Source organism: Python bivittatus, unplaced genomic scaffold, assembly GCF_059951505.1.
Source record: "Python bivittatus isolate LINGU-HERP-01145 unplaced genomic scaffold, Pbiv_v1 ctg000080_np1212, whole genome shotgun sequence".
Lineage (NCBI taxonomy): Eukaryota > Metazoa > Chordata > Lepidosauria > Squamata > Pythonidae > Python > Python bivittatus.
In genome coordinates this window covers 80,546,149-80,567,381 of record NW_028277035.1, presented here as the reverse complement: position 1 = coordinate 80,567,381, position 21,233 = coordinate 80,546,149, and the positions used below count along the sequence as shown (strand labels likewise).

Sequence of the window (21,233 nt, the reverse complement as noted above, 5' to 3'; positions counted from 1 at the left end):
AACTAATCACGCATGTCTCCAACCAGAAAAATGCAAAAGGGAATTGAGAGAGGGCTTAATATATCAGCAGCTTGTGCCCTGACTTTAAAATATGAGCATAGTCTACTTACTCCTCTACAGAGGAAATAACCTGATGACAAGAAACACTTAATCTCCTAAGAAACATTAGCCATGCTATAAACATTCATGTGGTATAAGTGCTATGCTGGTAACATCTTTGACAATGCATTTCCCAAACCAGGCCTATTTCAAGTGAAAGGAGAATACCTGCATTTGGATTTTCCTGTGTACAAAAATATACATGTTTTAAAATAAAATTTTATGTTTGAGCTATACAGTAAAATAATTCTAGTTCATATATCAAGGGTTGAGGGCACATAGTACATCCAAAGTATCTACCATATAACCATGGTAGTGGAGATAGGAAGAAGAGCACATTTGATTCTAATGGTAAACTGGTTAACATCTATGCAGAGAAATCCAAGTTTGCCAAAACAGTAATAATAACAGCTTCAAAAAACTCAGGCAGCAGACATGCATTTTCCTAATCAGTTCTGCTTGTTTTCTCACAAAACATCCTATGAGGAAGATTGGACAGAAAGAGGATAACTATCCCAAAATCAAATCCGCCAAGCTATCTGAATGATCAGTGATTTGAACATGAGCCTTCAAGAAGTTCGTCTGGAATTTGTTCTCTCCCTCTGAGTCTCTTCTGCCAATGACATTAATTGTTGGGTTTAGATGCTGTCAAGTTTCCATGACTTCACAGGAACTGTCATATGGCTGGAAGTGAGCATTCCTCATCTAGCTGATTTCTATATAGTTGCTCCTTTGGGCTAGATCTGAGAGACTGCCTACAAGAGCAATGGGCAATTGTGGCCCCCCAGATGTTGTTCAATTGCAGCTTCTATCATCCCTCACCCATAATCCCTCTGAAGCTTACAAGAACTCTAATCCTCCTCCGAGTTCAACAACATCTGGAGAATTATAAGGTACTTCTCCACAGCTGACAGGTTGGATCCCTGTATAATATTCCTCCTGTCCCAAGTTCAGCTTCCTTAAAAAACTTGAATCTTGGCATCCATGGAATGTCCTATCCCTTTTTCTTCCCACCTAAACCACCGCTACAATTTTTCTGGGATGACAAAATAGCAGATGGGGCTAAGGAACCAGATGGAACAGGCAGCTAAGAAACTGTTACTACAGGTAGCATCAGAACTAGCACCTAACATGACTTCAAGACCAGTATAGTGGAAAGGACTCACAAATGTAATTTAATTGGGAATAAATTGCCAATAGAATTGCACTTACTTGTCTATAACTGTGTTATGTAAAAAGGCTGGATGGACAGAAAAATAGATACGAAGGGAAAGGTGATCACACATACTGTAGAAGAGGATTTATATTAATATCCTTGCAGGATTAAGGTTTTACCATGGGAGATGATTCTAACACTGCCATTTCAACAGCCTTGTAGGAAAAACAGTGCTGCTCAAATGGAACAGCTGTTATATTTTGAAAATCCACATGGCTAATCTCCACATACATCTTCATATTTGCACAGTCACATTTTTAGAATTCCCAGCAGTTCTGGAACCCCAATGTTTAATAATAAAGGAAAAATACTGGTCTCTGATCCACTAAACCAATATTAAACAAAGGGATCAGGCCTATGCTATACACAAATTTATAAAACTGTAAGTTTTAACAGATAACTAAAAGGTAAGCCATTTTGATATACAATTGCAGAAAGGAAAGGAGAAAGTTAAAATTCAGAGTAACACAAGAAGCATTAATAATTCTATTAGGATTTTCTGTTGTGCCTTTTTCAAAATAGTCCTTTAAAGCTATATACACAGCTATATAAAATCAACACTAATCCCTAAGTACCCCACCACATTCAATTGATTTTTATGCTTCTCCTAATATATCCAACTCTCACTTCCATATTACAATGTGGGCAGAAGCATGCTCTTACATACAGCAATTTTCACTTTGAAATATTCACTCCTCAAATAGAACACATGTACCTGCTAACCTTTTATCAGCGTTTGCATATCTTAAAATTTCTCCATCCATTTTCCCATCTTTGATAAACATTCTGTCAAAGCACACAAGGTACACAAAGTTACACAAATTCATTTCCTTGCTTCTGTTTTTTCCTATTTATGTATGACTTGCAGTCATTTTCTCTGGCAAACCCAACTATCTTGGTTTTGATACACTGATTTTCACATCTAGGCTCCTCATTGCATCATCCAATCTATTTGCATTTGCTGCAAATATCTGGGGTTCTTAGACAACAATGGGGCCTCATCTGCATTCAAATGGATGAGCACATTGAGAACTATAGTGCAGATAATACGCTAAACAGCCTGGCTGGGGAATTGTGGGAGTTGAAGTCCACCCACCTGAAAGCTGCCAAGTTGAGAAGCACTGGCTTAGAGTGTACATGAAGTGAATTCTAATGGTGTGTAAATAACAGTGTATGGTTTAGCATTATTTTAAAGCAGCCTATTGTATTCTATTTAATAAACCATAATTAAACAGACCATGCCTTAGTACTACCTATGAATCCATCCTGACTGTGAGAGGCCTAATGTTCATTTGGCTTGTTTCCTATCACAGCCCATGCAATTCACACATACATGCTGCTGACCTTATGATACCATGGAGGAGTTATTATTCACATTATTACTTTTTCATGGACCCCCACAGGGGTTTAAATCAGGAAAAAACACATTACAATTAAAAATAAATAAGAATATATGATGCAAATATAAACAGTAGCACATCTTTCTAATCATACTGTTAAAAATCTTGCATGCTGAAATTTAACCTCATTATACACTTAAACCCCCAAGATCAGGAGCTAAATTCTTTGCTTTGATAAAAATATGAGAAAGTTTCAGATCACACAAATGCTTCCTTATCTCAGCAATCTAATGTCAGTCATTGGTTTTACACTACATGTTCTTGCTCTACTAGCATTATATGAAACATTATTTAAAATACTGAAAATAATTTCCTCCATAGCTCTACCCACAGGCCAGAAGTCCTCTCAGGAAGCAATTGCATGCTGAAGAGCCACCATGACAGATAAAAGACATTTTGCAGCAAAGTTGCTGGTGAGGATCTGGCTTCACAGTGCCTTCCCACAGGGGCAGCAGGAAACTATCATCCATCTTCATGGCTAAAGCTGAACACTGCTGGATTTGATCTTCTGCTTGGAGGTGAAGATTCCTGAGTTTCTCAGGTAAAAGCAATGCTTATATGCTTAAACTGAAAGGGCTCTTTAAAAAGCAGGCAAGACTAGTTTATTAAGTCAACGGAAAGTTTGGTGTGCATGCTAAGTTCTGGAGAGCAAAACATCTCCTATATAACTGTTCCAGGTAATCATAGCTTTTGTGGGGAAAAACGTCATGAAAAAAATTGTTCAATGGTAGAGCAAGTGCCTTTTAGCATCTGTCATCATATAGCATGCTGGCTTTGAAGATACAACATGCTCAACTGGATGTATTAAAGACCTAGAGGGTGCATTTGCACAGCATGGTGGGTGGGACACGTCATCGGAATGGGTGACCACCGTACACCTTGCCAGTTGCTCTACAGTGTATTGGAGTCTGGGAAGAGACCTCGAGGTCGACCATGCAAGCGCTACAAAGACGCTGTGAAAGCAACTCAATGCCACTGTGACATCCAGCCAAGAGAACTAGAAGCTGCTGCTGCTGACAGAACCCACCAGCAAGCCCTGCATTATGAAGCCCCCACCAGCTTTGAAGACAGGCGCCGCCACGAATTGATAGAAAACCGAGAGCAACGTCCCAGAATAACACCCACGGTTACTACAACAATGGACTTCCGGGGCCCCCATTCTGCTAGACTCTGTGCTTCCATACTGGGACTGCAGAGCCACCTCCATGACCACAGATGAACTGCACAACAGTGTGCCTTCTTCAAACCCGAAGGACTACCATATAGAATGTTGGTTAATTTTCTTTTCTTTTGTATGTGTGTGTAGTTATACTAAGCTATAATCTACAATCAGTGAGGCTTTAATAGGATGGACACTACAGTACAGAAAATTTCTCTGTGAGGATATTCTGCCTCCCTTCCATCCTTTGATCGCAATACAGGTAGTCCTCATTTAACGACCCTAACTGGGACCAGAATTTCCATCACTAAGCGAAGGAGTCATTAGGCAAAACTTCATGTGACTGCACCACTTAGCGACAGCAGTTTCAGTATTCCTGGTTCCAGTCGTTAGGCCAGGACCTCATGCTTCTCCTGCCCTGCCACACCCGACTCTGCCTCAACTCCCCCCACCCATCTATCTCCCCTTATCTCTGCTCTTCTGGCTGCCCTGCACTCCACTGCTGCCGACCCCTGATGCCCCCCATCACCCCCAGCTGACCTTCAATGTCTTCTTTCTCCCGCGGCTGACAAGGCGTGCCCGGCTGAGGCAGCTGCTGACCCTCCATGCGTCCTCAGCCAAGCGTGCCTCATCAGCAGCAGGAGAAAGAAGACGGAGAAGGTCAGCCAGGGGTGATGGGGGATAGCAGGCATAGGCGGCAGTGGAGTGCAGGGGGCAAAAGAGCAGAGATGGGGGCAGTTGAAGCGGAGGCGTGAGTGGCATGACTGGAGACGTGTGAGGTCCTTGCCTAACTACTGCAACTGGAACTACCAGATCTGCCAGTGCTAAGCAGTGCAGTCATGTGATATTTCGCCTAATAACCGCTTCGCTTAGAGACGGAAATTCTGGTCCCAGTTAAGTGACGACTACTGTATTGTAAATGACGGTGGTATGTTTTCGAGATGTCAGGTGAGAATCGGGACCTTTGAATACAAAACATGAGCTGTGCTATTGAAGTACCCCTATTTCATACCATAATAGTGCTGCCCTTTTATCTGTCACAGGATGTCACTGTCTACCTCTCTCTCCCACAGAGATGCCATAAAGAGAAAATCAAATCCAAATGTGTGTGAATTTACAGTCCTAAGCCATAATGTAGTTTGCTGGTTATGTGACTGGTCAGTGGGTCACTCAAACATAGCTTATTTTAAAACAGCTTCCAACAGGGGTGTCCGGGGGGTTGGGTCAAAAAAGTAAAGTTGGCAGTTTTAGCCACTACCTTGATTTTTTCTGACTTCCCATTTCCCCCACGTGGATGCCCAATTTGAAAACATAGAGGCTTTTATTTCTTATTATTTATTTACTGCAATTATATCCCACTTTGTCTCTGAAGACACAGTGCAATTTACATGGATTAATCTCCCTTTATTTTAGCCTGCAGCAGCAATCAAATGGGTGCACTGAGACATAGGACCTGATCTGAAATCACCCTGTTAACTCTATGGAAATTGAACTACATACCATATTGGCTTACTAATTACTAATTAGTACTATTTAGTTACTAATTCAATAATACTAATTTAATTACTAATTAAACTATGTATTACATATTTCTAAGTAAACTATGGCTTATTTGATGTGCGAACAGGGATACACAACTTCTTTGTGGGTTTTCTGGTTTATTCTTGGTCTGTCCTGCTGTTTAGCCCAAGGCTTGAGTGCTAAAAAATGCAAGACAAGAGCAGTTTAAAAGAAGAAAGAAAACCAGAGATCAGCCAAAGAAGTTATAATATTTTCAATTATCTGCAAGACTATTCACCCCCTCATGCTAGTATGTTTGTTTGATTAGCATGTTGTATGGCTTGTAAACCATGGATTATGACCATGTGGACTGTGGTTTATTGAATATATCATTAAACAAGCTATAGCTTAGTCAATGTTCAAACCCTGAGTAACGCATTTGAATTAGAAGGCAAGGTTAGAATATTTGTGAAGAAATAAATAATCAATAAACCAACCCTGTTAAACAAATAATGGCTTAGCATAATGTATGAACACCTCCAAGGAAGGCAATCTTGCCAATCAATGCTGCTCTCCCAGTTAACAATGCTGTCATGCACTGTTGCTTCAGACTCAACTTACAACTTCTTGTGAGACTTAATATCAAGTGGCAGGATAAATAAAAGTATGTCCTGAATTGTTTGTGGTTTGATCTCTGCATGTCATCATTCCAAATGTCAGCATGTCTTCTAATACAGGAAAGTGTCTATTCTTAGTTAAACCTCTTCAATATTTCAGTTCACCATGCTCTCATTTTTTGAACAGCTCTGCATCAGTGCGGGCTTATGTACTGTAGATATTTATCACCTCTATTAAATCTCCACATTTCTAATTAATTCAGTGTCATTCTTCCTAAGACTTTCATAGAAATGAAAAGGAAGTTTCACGACAGACATCTTACATATTGCCATTCTTTTTTTTTTTTAATCTGATCAGGAGGTACACCTGATCAAATTCTGAAATGATTGTTTCTTGCTCAGTAACGGCCCTTAGATATACTCAATCCCATTTCTGCATATTATAAATTAATTAAGACCATTTGTGCTTCCAAACTGAAGCCATCAGTTTTCAGACATATATGAATGTCAACTTATCCATCACGAGGGTCAATGCAAGTGTTTTTATTAAGTGTGTTTCAAGACAAAAGGCTGTGTTACTGACCCAGCCGAACTATTAAAGGTTGCAGTTACTGTAATTGTTTAAAGGAAAATTTAAAAATAAAAAGAATAAGTATGGCTTGAGTATATTATGTCCAAGTATGACAGCAACCCTAGGGATCTGATTCCTCTAATTCAGCACTTCGCCCAACTGGTGCAGTCCAGATGTGTTGGACAACAACTCCCATAATTATAGAAGTTAGTCCAACACATTTGGATACCATAATTTTAAAGACTGATGTATATCAACTGAATTTAGGAAGCATGGATCCTATACATCAACATTCCTCAACCTGGTGCTGTCCAGATGTGTTAGATGGAGCACATCTGAATGAAATCAGGTTGGGAAGGCTGATCCACATCAACTAAATTCCGTTTTAATGTTTGTATGAAATAGGCCATATTGATAATTTTTCAAATTCTTTGGTATGCCATTAATAAATGTCCTGTGCTTTGTTCCTTTAGTGGGGATGAGTCATTGTGAATGACAAGAGTTCTTTGCATGTAAAACATCTCTGGCCAGCCCTTAGATTTGGAAGAAGATTTGGAAGAACTGCCTGAGCACCATGCCATGGGATACATAAGACTATGAAGCCAATGGATCAATTGTCTGATTTAAGGCAGCTTCAGGATCGTAACTCAGTGGCAGGCACGTATTCTTCATGTAAAAGGTACCTAATTCAGACCCTAAATAGTATTCTTCTTGAGAAGATCTGAAGTGCTTGATACTGAGTATCCTTCAGGAACATTGTATGATAAGATCTTCAATTTCCCAGTGGCGCATGGAAAAAAGGGCTAGCCATTTTTAAGGATTTCAAAACAGGTCAAATTCTTTCTTTCTTTCTTTTTTTTAAAGTAAAATCCAAGCCTAATGCAATTCTGTCTTTACACTGGAAGCCACCTTATTACTTTGAGATCACACAGTTGGCTCCCACAATGATAAACTCGTCGGGAATGCAACATTCAAGATATTTTTCTTCTAAAAGCAGCTGCTTGTACATCAGAACTCCTGACGTAGGTCTAGAGGTAATCTGTCTTCTCTCTGAAACTGCATGCTTTGCATTTTCCTGGCTCAGTTTGTGCAGAACACGGCAGCATTCTCACCCCTGTCTCCATAAAGCAGCGTGGAAAAGAGATCAAAAGCAGAGGTGAAAGAATCCACTGGGCCAAGCTGGCTTAATGGGATACTGGTAAACCATGCTTTGAAATCCTCTGGAAAACATGCCCTTTAGTATCTGTCTTGCCATCTACAGCATACAAAGGCCAGAGAAAGGTCAGATATTACTCCAAAGATTAATTGTTCCAATTATAGCAGCTCCCTTTCTTGTTGGCTGGTGCTTTTCAAGAGGTACATACACAGGTCAGTGGGTGTGAGGATTGCATGTAACTGACTTTGTAAGATTGGGGAAAAAAAAAAAAGTAAAAGGCATGTCCAAATGAAGAAGCATGACATGACAAAGGTCTTTGATAGTTAGTCCATAATCCTCATTCTGCCCCGCACATCTGGAAATGGAGAAAATTGGGGAGAATTTTGCTATCTGGAATTCCTGAAACTGAACTTCCTGTAAGCTTGCCATCATGAAGCCTCTACCATTAAGCACGGACACACACATTCTGCAAATTTATATTTGTTTCAGTTCCATTCTTTTTTTCCCCTCTTTTAGCATTTTCAGTATTAAAGCAGAAGTAACCAGTTAGGGAAAAATAATCATTTACAGAATTACTGTTCTTATAGCGTACTTTGACATTCTGAGTGGTTCAGTGCTCTGAAGATATCCAGCAGAATCTTAATGATAATTGCTGTTGAGAGATGTCAGCATTACACAAAGTACAGTTCCCAAGTCAAACCAGACCAAACCATAGCCTGGAGCTTTTGAATCTCCTTTGTATTTTTTATACAGCTGGGGTCCATTTTCACAGTTGGTTTTCCTTTCTACTCAAGTTTATCTCCCTTTCCTTCAAAAGCAAAAAACAATGGACTTCAGGGGCATACATTAATTTTTATCCCCACAACAGCAACAACAACCCTCAAGGTAGATTAGGCTGAAAGAGAATGATGGGGCAAAGTCACATGATGATCTTCATGGTGGAATGAGAACTTGAATGGGCATCTCTCTCTCATCGCAGTCCAACCCTAATCACTACATTATACCTGCTCATATGTAACATAGTCTTCTCTTTCGCCTCCTTTCTAAAGGTATCTACTAAATTGATTGAGGCAGGTGCAGACATTCATGCAGTTCTCCATCCACAGAGGCCATCAAAACAACTGCCATGTGAGGAAGAACAGGAAGCAGAATGAGTGACGAAAAGCTGTACATTTGCAGACTCTATTTGCCAGCTGAATTGCTTCTTCCTCCCTCCTTAGAGAACATGACTGACCTAAGTAGAAAAACAATTACTCTGGGGCTAAGGGTTTCACCTGGCCTTTACCTTCATCCTAGTTGGCATCACAAGTAGCTAGTGCAAAAGTTACCTTGTTTTCCTTCTCCCACTGCTTCCCTGTTTTTTGTGACATGACATTTTAAGGACAGGGACTGCCTGCAAGCCTATAAGCCTTCCAGGCTATAGAACAGGATAGCAATGCTTCAAAGCACACATCTGCACCCTGTAGGAAAACCCACCCTCCCCCAAGATTTGGGGCAAGCTTATTCTTAGGGGTTAAAAGGAAAAAGATTTAAACGGAAAAGGTTAAAGGGGTTAAAGGGAAAAACTTAGCCTCTTAGAACTCCTGAAACTGCCAAAAAAGGGGCCAGATATTTTAGCCTTACCCCATCCAGGGACCATGACATCACCAGCCACATGGCTTTACACTCTGGGCAGGCACAGAAACAAATGCAGCCGTCAAAGTTCCCCACAGTTGCCTTGAAGGGTGTTTTTTCCTACTCTGAACATTTCCAAGCAGAAGGTGGACTGTTGCCTGGATTCTGAGACTAGAATCAAGGCCTATAAGACCCCCTCCACCTCTATTAGCACGTTTCTCTGTTAGCATAAAGATAACCTTGTACTGCATGGAAGAGAGATACTTTTTCAAGGATCACTAGCAAGCAATAGGCAAGATGAGGTCAAAGCATCCATAGAGCAACTTGGTGAACCCTGTGTACTAAAGAGCAAACAAAGCATTAAAATCACACAAGAGCCATATGTTACATACAAGTTCTTTGAATTAGTATTTGTCCCCTTTTGGATTTTCTGAAGTTTTTTTATCTTTGCCATTGACAGTTTTGACAGCTTTGTGCCAGTTCTACTGTGTTGATGTTTGTGCATTTATTTATTTATTTCAATTTCAAGGCCAGCTGACTCCTTAATGACTCTGGGCAGCTTACTATTAAAAAAGAGAAAAGGAGCACACGTAGAAAAAGTCACAACCAACTGGAAAACTAACTCAATACCAGTAAAAAACCAAAAGCATAGAGACTCCACAATCACCCTATCCCACGGCCTGTAAGAACAACCACGTTTTTAATGGTTTTCTGAATGTCATTAAAGTAACTGTTTGGATCTCTGGGGAGATGTCATTCCAGAGAGCAAGCACCACAACACAGAAGGCACTTTTCCTAGGTCCTGTAAGATGACACTGTTTAACTGACAGGACCCAGAGCACACACAATCTGCCTGACCTCACTGGACGGGCAGAAATATTTGATATATAAGTGAGCTTGAATAAGCAAACAACACCAATATTTGGTGCTTGTTTCATTTAAACAAACTCATCTAACATGCAATGTGCTAGTTGGCAAAATCCAGTAACTGGTTGCACCACCTTTAGATGCAGACAAATACTTCCTGGAACTGATGATCAGTCCCTCACGTGGCTTGTAGGAATTCTGACTCATTCCTCCATGGTAAACTGCATCAACTTTTTGAGGGTTTTCTAACATGAACTGCATGTTTCAGGTCCTCTCGCAACATTTCTTTAGATCTGAACTTAGATTTGGCCATTCCAGAGTATTAACTATATTCTTCATAATACAGTTGTATACCACTATATTGATGCATGATCCATTTGTGCTCCCACTGACAGAGAGATGCTTGATACTGTCTAGGATAATTTTTTTAATCAAACAGAATTCATGTGTCTTTCAGGGATGGAAAGTTGTCCTGGTCCTGAAGCAGCAAAGCATACTCAAACCATCACACTATCACCTCCATGCTTGACAACTGATACATAATACTTATAGTGGAATTCAGTGTTTGGTTTCTACCAGACTTAACACTGACATAGGCCTCCAGATCCCTGGATGTTGCCCTGGGCTTCTTTTTGAAAGAACAACAAAGACAATTTTATACTGCATTCTTGGGATGACTTTGACAGAGTGGCCACTCTTGGGAAAATTCATGATTGCCTAAATATTCTCAAGATTCCAGCTACGAACTGGTGAAGCCTCAAAGTTTTAGAAATGATTTTGTAATCATTTCCAGACCGACAGGCATCAATGATATTTTTATATAGATGTTCAAATTTTGTTTTGTTTTGTTTTGAGCAGGGTGTGATAAGCCTCTAGAATCTGCATGGTGATGAAAGGAACCAAAGTCTGTAAGATTTCTGGAGAACAGGGCTAACTCAAATCAGGCCTGATTGTTTAATGAAGTATCCAAACAACATGGGCTAGTTATGCCTTTAACTGACTTGAATAAATTAGGGCATTACTTTTTCATACTGCCGCATCATGTGTTAGATGACTTTATGATATAAGTAAAACAAGATCAAACCTTGATGTTAGTTGTTCATTCTGACTCCCTTTTTATATCAGTAGGAGTGAAGGACACATATGAAATTCTAATAACATACAGGGGCAAATCCTCAATTCAACTGACCCTGGGAGAAGGAGTGTCTGTTACACCCAAGCTATATTAAATCCAAATGAGATTTTATGCATGAGTAAAATGGTGGATGAATAGTTTACACATGTGTAAAATGGCACATATGCATAAATGTACAGTGTATGGACACATTTTATCCAATGGACATGAAGACCATTGAACGGAGGTCCATGAGGTCCATTTTACTGTATGCCAGTAAATTCAGAAAATCTGAAAGATGGCAAATACTTTTTCATGTAGTGTATCTTTTTCACATAATGAATCTTCCAGATGAGGTCAATACAATGGCCAGATTTTAATGTTTATACAGAGAATACAAAAGAAAAATGGGTTGCCAAACTATTTGCAAAAGTAGAAATGAGTAAGGGTAGTACTCAAATTGTACAGGCTTGCATTTTGCTGAGTCAAGCATTAAGCTGTGCAGAACCAAGATATTTTGCAGCCTGAAGTGAATTAAAGTCTAGTCTCCTTCAAGATCAGCTTCCAGTGACTTCATGGATGGATCCATGTAATTTTTTTGGTAGCAATCCAGACATGGTTTGCCTATGCCTTCCTTTTTTCAATTTTCCATTTTAACCTACAATACTAGGTTCTTCTGCTGGTCTTCCTTCCAAGTCCTAACCAGGTTGGCCCTGTCTAGCTTGATAAGGTTGGCCAGGTATTGCCACCTGCTGGGAAAAGTTCAAATGGCATCTCTTTCCTCTTTGGCCCAATGGTTTAAAAAGGCCGCCTATACTGGGCAGACATTTCTTCCTTGCTCTCCACCTGAAACAGGTAGCTTTTCAGTTGGCAAGGCAGTGCAAACTCAGAAGATATTGGTAGGAATAATCCATTAGAGGCAATCAAGTCATTATTCCATCTCAGTTGCTCCAGGCCCAATCTACCAAATCCCTATCTGGCTGATTATGCAAATCCCTATGATTGACTATGCATCTTCCTATGCCTCTTGGTTGGCTCCTTAATAGCAAAATGTACTGATAATACTCAGGATCTAAAGAATCACTTGGTCTCTTATCAGCTCCACTCTGACATGGAGGATCTCTACTAGAAAAGGCACTCTCCTCACGCTTACTGTTGGGCAACCTTAGTTCTTCATAAGCAGAAAGCCATAGAAGCAAAACATTTTGTTCACACTGCAGCTGAATAACTGGGCAAGGATTCAGTAGCAAAGTCAGGTCTGACATGCGAGTACCATCTTTTGGCATGTAACATTTTTCCTTGGCATGGAAATAACTTCTTAAGATAGTTAAGAATTTAACCAAGAAAATCAAGATGTACATGCTGACAAGATGAGGACCAAATTGTAGTTTCTTTTGCTCCCTATCTTTTCTCCTATAGCCCTTCCCAATAAGAATAATAGGCCTCAGACAGTGATGTGCAGCCAAATTCAGAGTTATCCAGAAATTGATGAATTCTGTATCAAGAGTTTTGGCTGTAGCCTAAAGAATTGGAGACTACCTGCCTGGAAAGGTTTCTCAATCCCGCTCTCTGGTGGCTCCACGTTGGCATAAGAAGCCCCAGAGAAGGTAATTTAGTGTTGCCTCTAATCCAGCTCACTGATTTTCTAGCAAGACAAAAACAAAATAGCAATAAAGTTCTCAATCACTTAAATAACTTCCATGTAATCAAGTGGTTAATAACTGATTCAATAGAATTTGGTTTTAGAGTAGTATTTTCTTTATTACGTATATTGTAAAAACTTTGCTATGAAGTTTACATTAACATTTGCTAAGATGCCCTGTGCAATTCTCATCTGCATACGTAGACCATATATACTGTATGTATGTGAGGGTGGGCTTGCTTTTCAAGTCAATGTTGACTCCTGTCAGCCCCCTGGACAAGTCCACGTAGTTTTCTTGGCAGGATTTTCTGAAGTGGCTTGTCACTGCCTGCTTCCTATGGCTGAGAGAGAGGGACTGGCAGGGTCACCCAGCTGGCTTCATGTCTAAGGTGGGATTAGAACTCCCAGTCTCTCCACACCTTTAACCACTCTACACACACAAATATATAGATACTATAAAATAGATATTAATTGCGAAGAGAGATCTCTTTGGAGAAGACCCTGATGCTGGGAAAGATTGAAGGCAAAAGGAGAAGAGGACGGCAGAGGATGAGATGGTTAGATAGCATCACTGAAGCAATGAGCATGAAACTGAGCAAACTCAGGGAGGCAGTGAAGGACAGGAAGGCCTGGCGCAATATGGTTCATGGGGTCATGAAGAGTCGGACACGACTTAACGACTAAACAACAACAACAAGATATTAATTTATCAGGAGATGATAATGGAGATGGAGGAGGAGGAAGAGGAAAAAAGTGGGCATGAATTGCTGGGTAAATCTGCCCAAACACCCTGCTGCCAAGGTCAAATAAATCACACACCTGTGAGAACATGATCTGAGTTCAGTTGCATGTCAAAAAGCATGTATTGTCCTAATTTTTAACTCGAGAATGTGATTCCCATTTTCCAAAAGTTGCTTCTCAGGGGATTTCCAGAACATCAGATAATACAGATTAATGGTGAGACGTAGCTTGGGAAAACTGCCTATGACCGCTGTCTACGCTTGAGAAAAAACTTTTCTCCTTCCACAGGTTCTCTTTGTATCAAATTGTTCTACTCACATATACTTATGTCATATGTGCTAGCAACAATTTTGCTAGAAAGGAACAATTTTTAAGTCCCATTATTCAAAAGGACAGAAATAAACCAATGTACTCAATATGAACCACACACTGCTAGGCAATAATTGCCATCAACCATAATCAGGCATAAGTTTTGTAAATGATGCAAAAGCCTACAGATATTAATGGAGTTCTTTTAACGCTGACATGGTTGGAGACTCCAGGGGTTCTGCGATAAGAATGAGGAACACTAATTCTAGTGAAATCCCTCTATTAAACACTCCAGATCAACTGCAAAAATCTCTTTCTTCCCCAAAATATCAAACAGCACCCAGTTTAAATAGATGTTATTGATCTGAATGTATCTGGTCAGTTCTTTAAAGATAATATTACAATAATTCCTATAACAGATTGAAATGTTTGCCTTATCCAATTTCAACTGTAGCATCAGTGGGTTTCCAAACGTTTGCAAGGCACTTGGAAGTGCCACTCTAGGAGGCAATGGGGAGGTAATTAAAATGCTGTTTCATCTGTCTGAACACCACACCAAACAGCACTCTGGAATCCTGCCAGTTCCATTCAGCCGTAATCAGAAGAGTCCACTGCTTTTTTAAAATGCTCCACTCCTGTTTTGCTTTCCGATCAGACGTTTTCCATTTATGCTAAACGGTATGCCATGCACATGTTAACCAATAACAGTAGAGACGCACTCTAGCAGCAGGGTCGGGGGAGGGGTCAAAACGGGCCAGATGGTGGATATGACCCTTTTGTGCATGCATCTGACAGACACGCAAAGCCCCTTGCACACATTTGCTTTGCTGCTCTTTTTTTGATCCCAAAATGCACACCCTACCTCCAGTTAATTAGGTAGGTGTTTACTAAAAAGATATGTCAGCACTAAGACTGTAGAGAAAGCTCCCCTTTTGTGTTGGTATGTTAGAACTCCTACTGTGATAAATTCTCCATTTATTTGTAGCATCAACAATAGCTATTTAAAACCCAGAACGGGAAAAATGTGAGCAGGCTCAGTCTTTTGGGTCGCTGCACAAGAACCTTTCTCAAGTTTTCCCTTGACACCATTTTCTCCACTTCAAGTGAGATCTGATACTGCATCCTTAATTTTCTTTTGAAATGGAGGGGCGAGCTTTCTTCCGCCTTGGGAATTCTTCCTATCCAATAAAAATGGAATAGTAAATTGGATCATATCTACTCATGTTTTAATCCAAATTTGTTTTTTGCCTTTATGCGTGTGTGTGTGTGTCTTTATTGATAGAGAGATAGAATATTTGTTTATTAATCCTTAGGATGGGGGAATGGAATATCTATGTATGAAAATGCTTTTTAAAAAAATCTGAAAACCTAGGTCACATTTTTAGATAACCCAGCTGAATTGGCTTTCACTTCAAACAACATTAGCTCTATTTTACTATTGCTTTCATCTGTCATAGTTTAACTCCTTTAACTCTGCTATTTTGCAAACATTGTGATTTCCCAATTTTGTAAGCTGCTCTAAAAATGGAAACTGAAGTAGAGATATGTTTAACAAAGGTTGTCTTCTGGAAAAAAAAACAATTAAAAATACTTGTCTACATAGGAATATAAGATCTGCCTATCAGTGTCATGAAAAAGTGTGAGAAAACAGAACCTTAGCTTACAGTATGAACAGTGTTATCAGGAATCTTTTCCAGCATGTTTACTGCTATTGAAAAGTGTTATCAATATGTGCCTTTTCAATGTAATGTTCACTGGAGATGTGAGAATATAAGAGCCATTTCTCATGCAAGTTGTGCTAAGAAAAAAAATAAATAAGGATGCTGTGAGCAACCAAGCAGTGCTCTTACTGCAGGTGAATACTTGTATCTGATTTCTGTTAGTGGGACTGGCCATGAATGGCAGTCAATCTCAAAGGTGGAAGGATCAGCATTTCTTCAGCCTAGTAACTAACCAATGGACCAACATATCTTGATCCCCCAAAGCCAAATGCTTATCTGAGGAATCAGGTCAGGGAATCAGGTTGTGGTAACTACTGTGTTTCAGTTGGATGAGAGAAGACCGCTTGCCCTTCTTTCTCCCTACCCATTCTTCTGAGAACTGAAAATGACACCGAGGGTGCCGTACCTTCAATCTGGGCTTATTTAAACTGAAGTACTACTTCACCTCTGAAGGAAATGGAAACTCCTATTTCAAGGATGAGTAATTTTTTGCTCACCTAGCCCTGAACAAACAACTGGATTTGGGTAGAGAGGCTACAAGAAGCAGCAGTGAAATTGACTGTTCGCTGCCCATTTCTGTGGTGATTACACAGAAGATCCTTCACTGCAGGAGGTGAACTTGCTGTAGAGATTAGCCAATTTCACTTCAATAGAAAGAAGCTTCTTCCGTAAGCTTATCGGCTTCCCCACCATTTTCATGTAAAGAGCAGATATGTAGCAGCTAATCTTTACCACAACCAAGATAGCAAAAATAACATCTTCAGTGTAGAGGTGAAGTGACACTCTGCAAAATACTAGCTGATTGCATCCTACAAGGTAAAATTTTATTTTGCATATATGAAGAAGGCTTGTCAATCTCTTTTGCATGGGGACTCAGTGAAACTGATGACGAATATTTCAGAAGCAGTGGCAGATATATACACTAAGCAATTGTTTAAACACACACACAGAGAATTGGTTGGGAATCCAAGACACTTAAGTTCACATATTGCACTAAGCCACGATTTACTTAATAATGGCTGAATGTGCACAGTACTGTATGCCATCAACCATGGTTTAACAGTCACAATGGCTGGTTTATGGAACTTGCTAAGCTGAAACCAAACAAGCATTATCATGGTACAGTGAATGAATCCAGCTACTGAGGATTTTCCCTGGATCTCTGACAGCACAAGGAATAACAGCAAACCCTGTAGTAATAAGTTGTTTGCAACCTTGTTTTACATTTTTTAACAAAATGCTAGGAAACTGAATTTGTAAAAGCTGGAAGTTCTAAATCACCTCTCCTGTATTCATAGGTTTATCCACAATGCAGAGTTGAAGTTCTCCATCTTAAGTGAGCCCCTATTTCTCACTAGTATCTTCTTTTTCATGCCTTTTCTGTAGCATCAGTAATACATCCCTCAACTGAGTGGGAAGCTCAGCCTGTCTATATTGCTTACTGAGGGATCCTGGGTAACTACAGCCTTATTACCTGTTTCTTATAGTATTATTGTGGAACTACAGAGTATCATACAACCCTAAGAAATTAGTCTCCAGTTGGATGAAATTGTATAGTTTCAGACTTTTTACACTTGAAAAGAAGAGCCTGCTGAATTAAATTCTAATCCAAACACAAATCAAAATGTCTGATATCATGCTTATGCTTAGGATACATAACAATCTGGATTTTGCCTATTATTTTAGGAGAGCTGAATGTGAGAGTCATCCACTTGAATGTAGAGATTTAATAAATGAATTTATTTCTGCCACTACCCATTTGGTGTCTTTAATTGGTTCATCATGCATTACAATTCTTTAGAGCAGGGCTTTACGTACTTTCTCATAAAAAGTATCACAAGACAAGAAATGAGCACACGGAGAATCTGCAATGGCATTATACAAAATGAAAGAAGAACCCTCCATCCTGCTGTCACCCCAAAGACTGGGGCAAAGTGAAGCAAACTGAAGCTTACATTCCAAAGGGAATGGCTTTCACTGAAAATGACTGATGTAATGGGATAAGGCAATGTTGTCCAAACTTGGCCACTTTAAGATGAGTGGACTTCAACTCCCAGAATGGGAGGCTGGCTGGGGAACTCTGGGAGTTGAAGTCCACTCATCTTAAAGTGGCCAAGTTTGGACAACACTGGTATAAGGGAAAGACCTTGGGAGACTCTAGTTTCTTGGGCTGTCTTGGAGATGTGGGGGAGGGACAACTGCGCTTTCAGACTTACAAGATTGATGTCATCCTTGTGAGGTAAACCAGATAGGAATCACAACCAGATGAGCTAATTCTACTTTATTCTAAAGCTACATTGACAGAACCTTGCAAGTCTGAAAGCGCAATTCTCCCCTTGGCCAGTATCCTTTACAGCCCAAGAAACTAGGGAGGGTCTCTTCTGAGCCTCTTGCCTTGCCCACTATCCAGTTGTGGGCTATGCTGTCTCTTATATCACCATTCCCTTGGCAGTGTCTCTTTGCCCAAGTCTTTCCCACATGCCATTACACTGCTCTTCATGCATTTAGGAGCCTTAGTCTTGGTCTGGCTAAATCTGGCTTTCTAGAGCATTTGGAGATGCCTATAATAGCTGGTTGGAAATGCAGTCATACCAAAGCCATAAATCAGAAGCAGAACTAGAATTAGAAGAGAATTATTATAGCACTTATAGTTAATTAAACTACCACGCGTTGCATGTACATGCTAATTATTAGAACAGTTCCTAGTGGAGGACCCTTTAACCTACATTTTGTGTGCACCTTAAAACATCTGGAAAGCACACAGGTATTGGTATTCCTGGATTTAACAGAGTATCTGATAAAAGAAGCAGAGTGTTCTGCTTTCATTTGCCAGTGAACAATACGTGGAAATTAGATGAACGAGAAAAGGCAGTAATAAGGAGGTAAATCTAGCTGTATGTTACAGTCCTCTTATGTAATGAGCTTTCCTCTTGCATTTGCATCTCTCTCACTTTGACAGGTTGTGCCCCGTTCTTATTTGCCTAGATTGACTTTGTGACTGATCTCTCCAATTTTATGCTTCCTTTTTTGAAGCACATGCACACACATTCATAATAACATTCAATGCAATTATTAATTAAAACATTCATTGTTTTATCTAGTTTAACACTGTACTGCAATTACTAGAATGGAATATATACACACCATAGAAATCTGTTGTTTAGTTGCTTTGAATGAGTTAATCAGTTAGAAGTCGTTTTCTCTCTCTCTTTCTCTCAAACCCACTTCAAAACCTAAAAGTCATTTGCTTCTTTTTTAAAAAAAACTATTTACTTTGAAGTGTAGATGTTATAATTTTTATTAATAATTTCTATTAAAGTTTAGAAATACAAAGGTAAAAACTAATACAAACTAAGAAAAATATAAAAAGAAAAAAGAAAAAATGCAGAGAAAAAGAAAAGAAAAACAAGAAAAACATAAAGAAAAAAAATAAAGATATGACTTCCCCATTCTTCAAGACAAGCACAATTTCAGTAACTTATCACCTTCTCTAAGATTTCATCAAAAGATCTCTTATTCCCATATCTCATCTCTTATCTATAAGCAAATTATAAAGCCTCATCATTCAGTCCTAATCAGCAAAAGTCCATTAAGTTACCAGAAATAACAGCATATATATTTTAACCTTAATCAAATAAATCAATTTTTCCTTTACTTTACTTTTAACACAGTAACTTATCATTTTCTCTAAAAATACAAAAAAACCCTCTTCTTTCCATATCTTATCTCTTATCAATAAGCCAATCTTTAAAACCTCATCATCTGAACATACTCAAGAAAAATCCATTCAGAGCTACCAGAAACAACATATTAAAAATCTTGATCTTTAATCCCTTCAGATAGTATCCCATAAGTTAATTTCTTATTATTTTCTCTTTATCTCCCCTCAGCAACTCCTTCACAAGTTTAACACATACCAGAAATAACAACTATATTTTAACCATAATCAAATAAGCCAACTTTGTAAATCTTTCCTTTATTTTTAACACCATAGCGTATCACTTTCTCTAAAAATACAACAAAAAGTCTCTTCTTCCCATATCCTATCTAGAAACAAATTTTTAAAGCCTTGTTATTCAGTCCTGGTTGAGAAAAACCCATTAAGAGGTACTAGAAAGAACATCATATATATTTTAACCTTGATTAAATAACTCAACTTTATATTCCTTCTTTTTTACTTTTAAAAATCTTGATGTTTATTCCCTTTAAATAGTGTCCCAAAAGCTTATTTCTTTTCATTTTCTCTTTGTCTTATCTCAGGAATTCCTTCATGAATATAACACATCTCCTTTGTAAGTCCAAGATAAGAGAGTTGTCCAAGTCATTCTTCTGATTTATTACTTCTGTGTCCCTTTTGGTTATCAGCCGGTTTCATTTGTAAATCCAGTGTAACATCTTTCATCTCATTCTTGTAGCTTATCATTTTTAAATCCAAATCCAAAACAGCCTGATTCTCAGTTGTATCCTCTTCTATCTCCTCTTTTAAACCCATTTTCATAGTAGCAGATAGTCTTTAAAAAAAAAATTCTGAGTGCATTGTTCTCAAATATCTTTGAATTCTTCCAACGTTAAAATACTTTTCTCCATTCTGTATTAGTGGGCCCCTTCTCCTTTAATTATAATCTTTAGTTCTTTCTCATTGCCTCTAGCATCCAGCCTTCAAAGTCTCCTCTTATCATGTTTTTCTCTAATCCACAGTTTCCCATGGGAAGATTTCTTACACTTAGATTCAAAATCTTCATATATTTTTAATAGGATTTTAAACAACCCACAGGAAGGATTCTTATAATTAACTTCAAAATCTTATTTCCAATCCATCTGGCCCATTAGTCCATTTGTAGCTTTCCAAAATCAACATTCTAATCACCTTTTTGCTATTTATTTCGGAATATTGTTTTAAGTTCTTAAACTTACATGAAACTTCTTTCACTGAGGATTGAAGGAGAATCAGCCAATGTGATGAAATTTGTCATTCTGAAGGTTCTTAATGTCCAAAAGGCAGTTAACAAGCAATTTCCATAAGTGATTAAGAAAGGAAATAGGTGAACCCAGTGTCCATTTGCAGGCTCTGAACCATGGCTTGGGCAAAGCTGACTCTGCCTCAGCTCCCAGAGTTCTAAAAGTCACCGGAGACCACTATTTTACAGTATGCTCATGGGAAGCCTCTGTAAGGAGTGCTTGTGGGTGATCCCAGGCCGTCCCCTTTATCCGGAGAGGGATTTCAAGGTCCTGATCCATTCACCAGCCCCGTGTTCTGCCACAGTCATCAGCTCCACTAAAACCGGAGCTGTCTTCAGTCTGCCATTGCTTCCCCGGAAGTTGAAGTGAAGATGTTATAAATTCATGTCATAGTTTTTTCCACTGAAAATCATTTATCCTGAAATCTCATACTTTGGATGGAGAGAGAAAATACAGGCAGGTTTCAAAGAAGGCTAAAATGCAAGTCAGAGGGACGGATATTGAATCATTTAATGGGAAAATACAAAATAAAACCAAGATTGGCCATA

General features: G+C 39.0%; 1 protein-coding gene across 1 annotated transcript in view; it reads right to left on the bottom strand.

The window, feature by feature from the left end:
* PRICKLE2 (prickle planar cell polarity protein 2) overlaps nt 1-21,233 on the bottom strand; it is a 301,204-nt gene that overhangs the window by 214,092 nt on the left and 65,879 nt on the right. The gene's annotated exons all lie outside the window — the stretch shown is intronic.